This window comes from Notolepis coatsorum (assembly GCF_963971535.1).
Source record: "Notolepis coatsorum genome assembly, chromosome: 14".
Taxonomy (NCBI): domain Eukaryota; kingdom Metazoa; phylum Chordata; class Actinopteri; order Aulopiformes; family Paralepididae; genus Notolepis; species Notolepis coatsorum.
In genome coordinates, this window is record NC_140178.1 from 110,314,689 (window position 1) to 110,327,334 (window position 12,646).

A 12,646-nucleotide genomic window follows, 5' to 3' on the forward strand; every position below is an offset into this window, starting at 1 on the left:
TGGTAGTGAAAGGTTAACCTTCTGTAGTGTGGTAGTGACAGGTTAACCTTCTGTGGTAGTGAAAGGTTAACCTTCTGTAGTGTGGTAGTGACAGGTTAACCTTCTGTGGTAGTGAAGGGTTAACCTTCTGTAGTGTGGTAGTGAAAGGTTAACCGTCTGTAGTGTGGTAGTGAAAGGTTAACCTTCTGTAGTAGTGAAAGGTTAACCTTCTGTAGTGTGGTAGTGAAAGGTTAACCTTCTGTAGTGTGGTAGTGACAGGTTAACCTTCTGTGGTAGTGAAGGGTTAACCTTCTGTAGTGTGGTAGTGAAAGGTTAACCTTCTGTAGTGTGGTAGTGAAAGGTTAACCTTCTGTGGTAGTGAAAGGTTAACCGTCTGTAGTGTGGTAGTGAAAGGTTAACCTTCTGTAGTGTGGTAGTGAAAGGTTAACCTTCTGTGGTAGTGAAAGGTTAACCGTCTGTAGTGTGGTAGTGAAAGGTTAACCTTCTGTAGTGTGGTAGTGAAAGGTTAACCTTCTGTGGTAGTGAAAGGTTAACCGTCTGTAGTGTGGTAGTGAAAGGTTAACCTTCTGTGGTAGTGAAAGGTTAACCGTCTGTAGTGTGGTAGTGAAAGGGTTAACCTTCTGTAGTGTTGTAGTGAAAGGTTAACCTTCTGTAGTGTGGTAGTGAAAGGGTTAACCGTCTGTGGTAGTGAAAGGTTAACCTTCTGTAGTGTGGTAGTGAAAGTGTTAACCTTCTGTAGTGTGGTAGTGAAAGGTTAACCTTCTGTAGTGTGGTAGTGAAAGGGTTAACCGTCTGTGGTAGTGAAAGGTTAACCTTCTGTAGTGTGGTAGTGAAAGTGTTAACCGTCTGTAGTGTGGTAGTGAAAGGTTAACCTTCTGTGGTAGTGAAAGGTTAACCTTCTGTAGTGTGGTAGTGAAAGGGTTAACCTTCTGTAGTGTGGTAGTGAAAGGTTAACCTTCTATAGTGTGGTAGTGAAAGTGTTAACCTTCTGTAGTGTGGTAGTGAAAGGTTAACCTGCTGTAGTGTGGTAGTGAAAGGGTTAACCCTTTGTAGTGTGGTAGTGAAAGGTTAACCATCTGTAGTGTGGTAGTGAAAGGTTAACCCTTTGTTGTGTGGTAGTGAAAGGTTAACCGTCTGTAGTGTGGTAGTGAAAGGTTAACATTCTGTAGTGTGGTAGTGAAAGGTTAACATTCTGTAGTGTGGTAGTGAAAGGTTTATCGTAATATCTAATAGAGCTTTCTGATCATATAATCTACTCTACTGCGTTGTGTTCTGTTGGCTCTATGTTGTATTACCAAAAACTGTAGCACGACGGAGGAAAAAGAATCAATGAGAGGTTATTATTTCTCAAATGGTGGGTTTATTCAAATCCACAGAGTATACAAGAATGATCTGGTTCATCAATAAATGAAGTTGTCTGAACACAAGTTAGGAAGTACTATGCCACGACCACTTGTGTCCAGTCTAATAAAAGTAGTTAAAGAATAATAATCTTCAAGGTAGTGTAGGTTGTTGCGTCTCGTTGGTTGTTGATTCTCGTTTCCAAGGAGACAAAGGAATCTTTGTTCTCGTCCTCAACGTCTTCAAGCAGGTCCTTCCTCCGTTCAGCGGTGCATAACAGATCTTCAAGAGCTTCCTTTTTTGTCTGGTCCATGCAGACCCTCTTAAAGGCTAAATCCCGCCCCTGAGCGAACGTCGACCGGGTTCGTCAGGGGGGCGGATCTCTTAGTTCTGATTGGCTAAAGCTCACAGCGGCCATCTTGGATTTGGGTCGTCGGCCATTTTGATTCTTAAAGGGGCAGTGCCGTCTATTTTTAAGGAAAAGAGTTACCTTTCTAAAGTTTAACGTTTAAAGTTACAGTATTTGATTTTACTAACTGAAGAATTAGCGATTAGTTATTAATTGACTGAGATAGTTAGTTCAAGTCTTTTCCTGAATTCTGTGGCTTTCTAAATACCTAATTTTGATTATAGGATCTTCAAATGATTATCTATTTTAGTCTATTTGGTTTTAAGACCAACTGTTTGCATTATAAATATTCTATAACCTTATCTTTGAAGTTAGATTAATTTTCTAAGTGCATTACACATATTTTGCCACCTTAATCTTCTATTTTAACTATATTACTGGCTTAATTAGACTTTGCAATGGTGGATAAGTGTCTGGTTTAATCTCATCTTAATCAATACACTATTTTATAACTATTGAGACTAATTTCCCTACTGAATTACTATTCGTTTTGGTGGTGGTTACACACTTATAAACCAAATGGTGTTCCTCTGTGTCAGGCAAACAGAGTTTTCCACACAGTTGGCATCCTGTCTCCTAATCATGTCAGACCAGATGGCTAGGGCCCCCAAATAGATTGAGAGGGGGTTCTACTCAACAGTTGGGTATCATCTCCTACAACCTATTGTTCTATTCAGCTCGGTCAACAAACCACTTTATTCAAATGCTAACTTTAGCCAACTAACAGCCCAGTTTTTATTGTTTTACTTGTTCCAACGTGGGGGAGAGGAGAAGACTGTATTTACTTTACTTTGTCCCAAGGCCTATTTACAGTGGCGGGGGCAAGAGACGTGACCGTAATTAAATCACTCTTTTCAGTCCTATGTGCAAATTAAGGGCGGTGTCATTTTGTGATTCCCCACCGCTCCCTTCCGGGGGAGATGAGACATCGCTTGACTCCAGAGCCTCTATTTTTATCCATCAAAGTAACTTCTAGAAGATCTTAATAATCTCTTTGGGGGAAAAGCAGAGCAGATATATATTAAGAAGAGCGTGAATCTTTCTAGGGTGTGTGCACTGGAATCTTACAGTTTATCAGATACTCCCGTAGCGGTCGACCTTGTGGAACCTTAAATCAAGACTCATAGCAGTTTGAGACTAAAATTATACCACAGGTTAACCTTCTGTAGTGTGGTAGTGAAAGGTTAACCTTCTGTAGTGTGGTAGTGAAAGGTTAACCTTCTGTAGTGTGGTAGTGAAAGGTTAACCTTCTGTAGTGTGGTAGTGAAAGGTTAACCTTCTGTAGTGTGGTAGTGAAAGGTTAACTTTCTGTAGTGTGCTAGTGAAAGGTTAACCTTCTGTAGTGTGGTAGTGAAAGGTTAACCTTCTGTAGTGTGGTAGTGAAAGGTTAACCTTCTGTAGTGTGTTAGTGAAAGGTTAACCTTCTGTAGTGTGGTAGTGAAAGGTTAACCTTCTGTAGTGTGGTAGTGAAAGGTTAACCTTCTGTAGTGTGGTAGTGAAAGGTTAACATTCTGTAATGTGGTAGTGAAAGGTTAACCTTCTGTAGTTTGGTAGTGAAAGGTTAGTGTGGTAGTGAAAGGTTAACCTTCTGTGGTGTGGTAGTGAAAGGTTAACCTTCTGTAGTGTGGTAGTGAAAGGTTAACCTTCTGTAGTGTGGTAGTGAAAGGTTAACATTCTGTAGTGTGGTAGTGAAAGGTTAACCTTCTGTAGTGTGGTAGTGAAAGGTTAACATTCTGTAGTGTGGTAGTGAAAGGTTAACCTTCTGTGGTGTGGTAGTGAAAGGTTAACCTTCTGTAGTGTGGTAGTGAAAGGTTAACCTTCTGTAGTTTGGTAGTGAAAGGTTAGTGTGGCAGTGAAAGGTTAACCTTCTGTAGTGTGGCAGTGAAAGGTTAACCTTCTGTAGTGTGGTAGTGAAAGGTTAACCTTCTGTAGTTTGGTAGTGAAAGGTTAGTGTGGTAGTGAAAGGTTAACCTTCTGTAGTGTGGCAGTGAAAGGTTAACCTTCTGTGGTGTGGTAGTGAAAGGTTAACCCTCTGTAGTGTGGTAGTGAAAGGTTAACCTTCTGTAGTGTGGTAGTGAAAGGTTAACCTTCTGTAGTGTGGTAGTGAAAGGTTAACCTTCTGTAGTGTGGTAGTGAAAGGTTAACCCACTGTAGTGTGGTAGTGAAAAGTTAACCTTCTGCAGGTCTGGGGGACCCACGCCATTATTGGGATTTTAAAAACAATGCAATTATGTAAAAAGCCTCAACAGATGTTGACTTTATCTCGATTACAAGCAATATAGACACAGCATAGGTAAGGGATAATCAACAAGGTCTGCGTTAAATGGTTTTAAATATGCTGTAAGTGGTATATATATATTTTTAAACTAGTATTCAATATGTCTACATTCCAACAGCCATCACTGTTATAGAGTGTCAGTAATGTGGGTCTCCAAGTCCCTCCGCTCTGCAGTAAACACAAAACACGTGTAGTTCTGGGCCCCGGTCCCCGTTCCTGAGTTAGCCGGATAATTTTCAGCATAGCTTGACTTAAGCCAGACATTTCCGTTCCCCGACGTCGGATTTTCTAAATCGCGATGGTAACAGATCAGAAAGTTTGAATCTGGTCGAGGGCAGGGTTTAGTTCAGTTAGCTGGATAACCTGCATGGCCACACCCTCGCAAAGAAATGCCAGCTCCCTTCCTGAAATATTTCTCACAGTCTAGATCCCATTATACCATTCTGAATTATGTTTTTGTGCTTCGTTTGAAATGTAAAATAATAGGTCTGCAGTAACGCTGATAATAAATCATATTCAGCCTATGAATTTACGTTGTCCTATTATGCATGTCATATTTATACGGATACGGTGCTCGCGACACACACAGTTATTTTAATAACGGACTAAACAGATCATTGCAAATGTGAATCCCGCAGGGATATTTTTAATGAATGAAACCTATCGGGCGTTTGGCTCTGATTAGTTTCATATTATTTGCTGTGTATTTGCTTAACGGAGCGCCCGGATTGTGTTTCATTCAAGCTGAAGCGTCTATGCGCGGATTGTGGATATGAATTATGAGGAATCTGAATCTGTGGAGTGTTTAATTGTATCACTGTCACTGTGACAGTGTCACATGTTATTGTGATATTGTAAATGGGTTTAAAATATATGAGGAGATGCGCTGTTTGATGGATTTGATGACGTGACGTGACTTGATAAATTGAATGAGCCTTTGACGTTTTGATGAATGAATTTGAGAAAATGCATTTCAAGCACTGTTATCTGATGATGAACATGAGGTGTCACTGGTATAAACTGAAGGTTAATCAATTCAATGCATGTATGGATGAACAGATTAAAACCTGATTAATAGTGTAACTGCAAGCCTCCCTCCAAGCCTCTCTTTGGGAACCATGTATAATATTTATATAGTACATAATACATAAGCACATACAGTAGGCCTACAGATATCCTCATAATATAATTCGTATCAATTATATATACTATTTGGGCTTGTTTCTATCCTTATTCTGAATGAGTTGAACAAATTATTTTCGCTAGCAAGATCTCATTTGATTATTCATTCCATTAAGATGGACTTAAAATGAACCTATAGATATGCATTTAACTTGTCGGCGAGGCTATTGAGCCGTACTGTATTGTACCCATTCTGTAATCTGTTAATAAAGTTTTAAATCAATCAATCAATCAATGCCGTTAGAAAATCAGGATTTCTGCTATCGACACCTGCTGTCTTTTCAGCTGAGGCGGCCGCGCGCACTTATCCTGAGCATCAAGTCTGGTTCAAATGAACAAGACTGAATCCACCTTCGAGGAACAGGAAAAGCGCGGATTCAAACATCAGGTTAATTGAATCTGGATAATGGGACTTTTGATCGACTTAGTTGAACCAGGTACGGGGAATAGGGCCCTGGTATCCCTTCCCACTTTATCCAATCAGGAGAGAGAACCCTAGATATTTTTTCCTTAATTTAAGGAATCTTGCGAAGCCACATTAGCTTACTGCTCTTGTAGATTATTAGACTTGTTTCAAGCGCATTTGCGTAAAACTCGTTTTTAATTTAAAATTTTTGTCAGTCAATTTTTGCAGTGTGAAGTTCTCTCTCCTGATTGGATAAAGGGGGAACTGGATACCAGAACATGTGTTTTGTGTTTACTGCAGAGCGGAGGGACTGAGAGACCCATGTTACTGACCAGACACTCTCTATCAGTGATGACTGTTTACTGCAGAGAGGAGGGACTGGGAGACACATGTTACTGACCAGACACTCTATATTAGTGATGGCTGTTTACTGCAGAGAGGAGGGACTGGGAGACCCATGTTACTGACAAGACACTATATCAGTGATGGTTGTTTACTGCAGAGAGGAGGGACTGAGAGACCCATTTTACTGACCAGACACTATATCAGTGATGGCTGTTTACTACAGAGTGGATGGACTGGGAGACCCATGTTACTGACCAGACACTCTATATCAGTGATGGCTGTTTACTGCAGAGCGGAGGGACTGGGAGACCCATGTTACTGACCAGACACTCTATACCAGTGATGGCTGTTTACTGCAGAGTGGAGGGACCGGGAGACCCATGTTACTGACCAGACACTCTATATCAGTGATGGCTGTTTACTGCAGAGAGGAGGGACTGAGAGACTTATGTTACTGACCAGACACTATATCAGTGATGGCTGTTTACTACAGAGTGGATGGACTGGGAGACCCATGTTACTGACCAGACACTCTATATCAGTGATGGCTGTTTACTGCAGAGCGGAGGGACTGGGAGACCCATGTTACTGACCAGACACTCTATACCAGTGATGGCTGTTTACTGCAGAGTGGAGGGACCGGGAGACCCATGTTACTGACCAGACACTATATCAGTGATGGCTGTTTACTGCAGAGAGGAGGGACTGGGAGACCCATGTTACTGACCAGACACTATAGCAGTGATGGCTGTTTACTGCAGAGAGGAGGGACTGGGAGACCCATGTTACGGACCAGACACTCTATATCAGTGATGGCTGTTTACTGCAGAGCGGAGGGACTGGGAGACCCATGTTACTGACCAGACACTCTATATCAGTGATGGCTGTTTACTGCAGAGCGGAGGGACTGGGAGACCCATGTTACTGACCAGACACTCTATATCAGTGATGGCTGTTTACTGCAGAGCGGAGGGACTGGGAGACCCATGTTACTGACCAGACACTCTATATCAGTGATGACTGTTTACTGCAGAGAGGAGGGACTGGGAGACCCATGTTACTGACCAGACTCTCTATATCAGTGATGACTGTTTACTGCAGAGTGGAGGGACTGGGAGACCCATGTTACTGACCAGACACTCTATATCAGTGATGACTGTTTACTGATGAGTGGAGGGACTGGGAGACCCATGTTACTGACCAGACACTATATCAGTGATGGCTGTTTACTGCAGAGTGGAGGGACTGGGAGACCCATGTTACTGACCAGACACTGTGATGGCTGTCGGAGTGCAGAGCTCTTATTTTAACATGACTTACTTGACCTAATCCTCTTTACCCCGTTGGGGGGCATAGGGCGTCCACCAGAGCTCTCCATCTCACTCTCTTCTGGGCCAGGGCCTTTGCTTCTTGCCAGCTCACTCCGATGTTATTTAGGTCTTGGAGTGTGGAACGTCTGCAGGTGTTTCTCGGCCTACCGGCTTTCCTCTTCCCCTGCGGGTTGTAGCCCAAGGCCTGTCTAGTGACGGCCCCTAATTGTCTTAAGTGTAATGACACAATTACTACTAAAACCATATTCAAGGAGCCATATTCAACATGTACAACATGCCTACCTAAGTTTGAAGAAGATTCTTTATTTTATGTATTTTCTTGTAAGAAAAAGAAGAAATGTGAACATTTTACATTTTGAATATGGCTCCTTGAATATGGTTTTAGTAGTAGGTCGGGGGTCAAGGACTACAGCCTCCTCAGCATCGACGGGGCACCGGTTGAGAGAGTGAACAGCTTTAAGTACCTCGGAGCCCACATATCCGAGGACTTGACATGGACCACACACATTGACAGTGTTGTGAAGAAGGCACGACAACGCCTCTACTTCCTCAGGCGCCTAAGGAAGTTCCAAGTCAGTCAGAAGATCCTTAAGAACTTCTACTCATGTACAATAGAGAGCATCCTGACTGGCAACATCACCTCCTGGTTTGGGAATAGCACTGCACAAGACCGAAGCAGACTACAAAGAGTGACACGTTCAGCCGAACGCACAATTGGAGGGGGGCTCCCCACCCTCCAGAACATTTACAACAAGCGGTGCAGGGGCAAGGCTAAGAGAATCATTAAGGACTCCAGTCACCCGAACAACTGCCTCTTTGACCTGCTGCGGTCAGGCAAGCGATAACGGAGTCTCAAGGCGAGCACAGAAAGACTTCTATCCCCAGGCCATCAGGCTGCTCAACGAACAATGAACACTACACAACAACCATCAAACGCACATAGCACACACATCCACACGCACACACTCACTTTAAACAAACACACTGTAGCACCCACTCCCCACACTTTATATTTATTGATAAAGGATTGCACTACAACTCGTACACCTTACTGTAAATTGTACCTAAATTGTACCTCATCCCATTCTGCTTGCACTATATAGTATTGTATATTAGTACACTGCATAGTATTGTATATTCTATGGTAACTCAGTTACGTCTATTCTGCATCGAACATTGTACATATGTCCAGGGCCGCCTCAGGGGGTGTGCGAGCAGTGCGGTCGCACAGGGCCTCGCGGGAAGGGGGGCCTCGCCAAAAAAGAGGTCCTTTTTCATCACAGACCTAAAATCTAGTTTTGCTTATATGCTTATATATTTCACATTAGACACGTTTGTAGAATGTGTCTGACTTGTTCCTGGCTCTGCAGACTGCAGTGTTCCGGTTTCTGCGGCTTTGCTGCTCTACAGATTTTAGGATAGTGTTTCCGGGCTCTTCTCGGACACACGAGGTACAGGGATGATCTAATTCAGCGCTATTCAGAGGAGTGAGGCGAGTGGATGTCTTTTCAAAAGAAGGAGAAGAGAACTTGTGAGCAGATAAATCTGTTAGGCAGCAATACGCCGAAAGGTGTCCAGTCTGCCGGAAAGTACTCGAAGAAGAAGAAGAAGAAATTACACCGTGGGCCAAGAAAGTCTCCTTCCAACTTTACCATTGGCGCCGCGTTGATACTGCGTTATGGTGAGTCAACCTATGATTATATTCCCGCCGTGGACCTGACCTATCTCTCTTTCTCTCTCTCTGGAGCCAAACTGGTCGACTAGCTAATATAGTACTACTAGTAGCTAACGGTGTGTGCCTGGTGAGAGCACCTGGCTGTATGTAGCCGCATAGCTTGCAGAACGCAGAAGCAAGCTATGCGGCTACATACAGCCAGGTGCCTGATTGAGCTAACTGTTAGCCAGTTAGCTGTTTAGCGTCAGCTGGGAACGTTCGTTTGATGCTATCAGTTAGCCTTGAGAATAGCAGGCCCTGGCACTCTGACTACGACATCATCTTTGACAGAAGATGTAGTCGGGCCTGCACCATGACAAGGCTCTGGCCATAGCTTATTTGTCCCGACAGCGAGAGGCCTTTCGTCAACGTGGAGACCTGTGTTGCGGCCTTTCGCCCTGCGTTCCTTTGTGCAGGTAAGATTAATGAAAATGTCATGACATTACCCCACTCTTCCTTCCTTCCCCTCCCGAATGTTTTGTTAATAACGATGTTTTTTTCCAGGCAAAACATATGCTACTTCACAACATTTGGAGATACGACATGTGCTGTGTGTGAATGGTCGTTTGTGTAGCTTGGGTAGCGTTGGGCCGTTGCCAAAGCTGTGTGTGGCCTGGTGTCACAGTACCTGGGCTAGCCTATTTAGCTGATGTCGGCATTGGCTCCTTGCTGCTTTGGTTTCTCTGGTATAGACCCTCTTCTTGTTGGATTTAAGTGTTGATCTTTGTCCTTTTGGATCTCTCATACATGCTCTAGTCTCTCTCTAACACACACACACATGACAAACACACATGTTCTCTCTCTCTCTCTCTCTCTCTTTCTAACACACACAGTCTGCCTATGGCGGCCTTTCTCGATGGCTAGGCTGTGCTCAAGGATCTTCAGTCACAGTGCTCAGGTATTCTGCCACTGTGTACTCTCTGTTTAGGGCCAAATAGCATTTCAATTTCTTTCCAATGTGTGTCTCTCTCTCTCTCTCTCTCTCTCTCTCTCTCTCTCTCTCTCTCTCTCTCTCTCTCTCTCTCTCTTGGATTTAAGTGTTGATCTTTGTCCTTTTGAATCTCTCATACATGCTCTAGTCTCTCTCTAACACACACACACATGACAAACACACATGTTCTCTCTCTCTCTCTTTCTAACACACACAGTCTGCCTATGGCGGCCTTTCTCGATGGCTAGGCTGTGCTCAAGGATCTTCAGTCACAGTGCTCAGGTATTCTGCCACTGTGTACTCTCTGTTTAGGGCCAAATAGCATTTCAATTTCTTTCCAATGTGTGTCTCTCTCTCTCTCTCTCTCTCTCTCTCTCTCTTGGATTAAGTGTTGATCTTGTCCTTTTGAATCTCTCATACATGCTCTAGTCTCTCTCTAACACACACACACATGACAAACACACATGTTCTCTCTCTCTCTCTCTCTCTTTCTAACACACACAGTCTGCCTATGGCGGCCTTTCTCGATGGCTAGGCTGTGCTCAAGGATCTTCAGTCACAGTGCTCAGGTATTCTGCCACTGTGTACTCTCTGTTTAGGGCCAAATAGCATTTCAATTTCTTCCAATGTGTGTCTCTCTCTCTCTCTCTCTCCTCTCTCTCTCTCTCTCTCTCTCTTGGATTTAAGTGTTGATCTTTGTCCTTTTGAATCTCTCATACATGCTCTAGTCTCTCTCTAACACACACACACATGACAAACACACATGTTCTCTCTCTCTCTCTCTCTCTTTCTAACACACACAGTCTGCCTATGGCGGCCTTTCTCGATGGCTAGGCTGTGCTCAAGGATCTTCAGTCACAGTGCTCAGGTATTCTGCCACTGTGTACTCTCTGTTTAGGGCCAAATAGCATTTCAATTTTCTTTCCAATGTGTCTCTCTCTCTCTCTCTCTGTACACTGTATATTGACTGTAGAACGGGAGCTCTCTCTTGCTCTCTCTTTTGCTATATGTTGACTGTATCATGCCCCGCCTCGGGCAGCGCTATTATTTAAGAATATGTTGACTGTATAAAAAAAAATATATATATATATATATATATATATTTTTTTTAAACCTTTGGGGGGGGGGGGGGGGGGGGTATGTGAGAGTGCTTTATGTGAGTGAGTGAGCGGTTGTGTGTGTGTGTGTGTGTGTGTGTGTGTGTGTGTATTGTCCAGGGCCAGGTAGCAGCAGCAGAGTAGGGGGTTGGCTCCAATCTCGGGGTAATTAATCTCACTCAGTGAGGAGGTGCATGTTGGGACTGAGTTGGTGCATAGCTCACCGCCCCTCGCTCGTTAACCCCGACCACCTATGGGCAGCCTCCGAGATTAACGGGGACCGCCCATGGTCAAGAGCGGTCAAATGCGCCTGGCGGACGCTCACTCAGCCTTCCGTGAAACCATGCCTTGATTCAGCAGCATTGATGCTCCACAATAACACTGACTCCCTGCTAGAACCTGACTCACACTGCTGATACAGAGACACACACACACAGCACACACACACACACACACACACACACACACCACACACACACACACACACACACACACACACACACACACACACACACACACACACACACGCACACATGCATGAACACACACACAGACACACACACAGACACACTAAGGCTGTCCCTGAAGCCTGTTTTTGGGATTCGAACTTCGTCAGGGTTTTTGAACGGACGTTCGAACCTTCGTTTTTAATAATAAATACATTTTTTTAATACATTTTTTTAAATTCTTTTATAAATATCCTCAAAATAAATCCTCAATTTGAATAAAGTGATTAATCTGATTAAATGAGTCTTTTCTTTTTATTAAATCAACTTTCCAGCCCCAGACCCAGCCCAGGGAGAAGCCCCAGCCCAACTAAATCAATGTTTCTTTTAATACTATAATATTAGTGTAGCCTAATCTTTATCTGCCACTGTGAAGAAAAACCAGAATGAATAGAAAACAATAATATATATATTTTTTAAATGTAAAATTCAAATGTTGATTTAGAATTCGAATGCCAACGTAACGAACGAAGGTTCGAATGTTCGAACGTTTGGGCTTTGATTGATTGATTGAAAACTTTATTAACAGATTGCAGAATGGGTACAATACAGTACAGCTCAATACACACAATTGTTAAGGGGATGCAGACCAGAGAAAGACTTTCTGTCTTGTTTACATCAGGGTCCCCCATTTTCAATCATCAGGACATATATGACATACATGACATACAGATATACAGTACTGCATACATCTATACATTTATGACATACCAGATTTGCAAATACAGTACTGTTTGTGATACAGAAGGAGTCAGGAAAAGGGAGTATATACATTTGACGTAAAAACTGTACATTGGAGGAGGTTGGGTGGGGTTGGGGTGGGTTGGGTTGGGTAGGTAGGGGGGTGGGGGGGGGGGGGGGGGGGGGGGACACTGTACAACTGTACAAGCAAAACTGTACATTGGAATATTGACAAGACCATACTAGGTAATTTACTTTACATTGGAGGGGGTTGGGTTAGGACATTTACAGGGGCCTGTTTCGAATTGCAATCTCCCGTAGGTGTTCTTTGAGAGTGGTTTGAAAGTGGGTAGTGATTCACATTCCTTTACAGCTTTGGGTAGGGCGTTCCACATTGATGTGGCATAAGCTCAGCCCTAAGACAC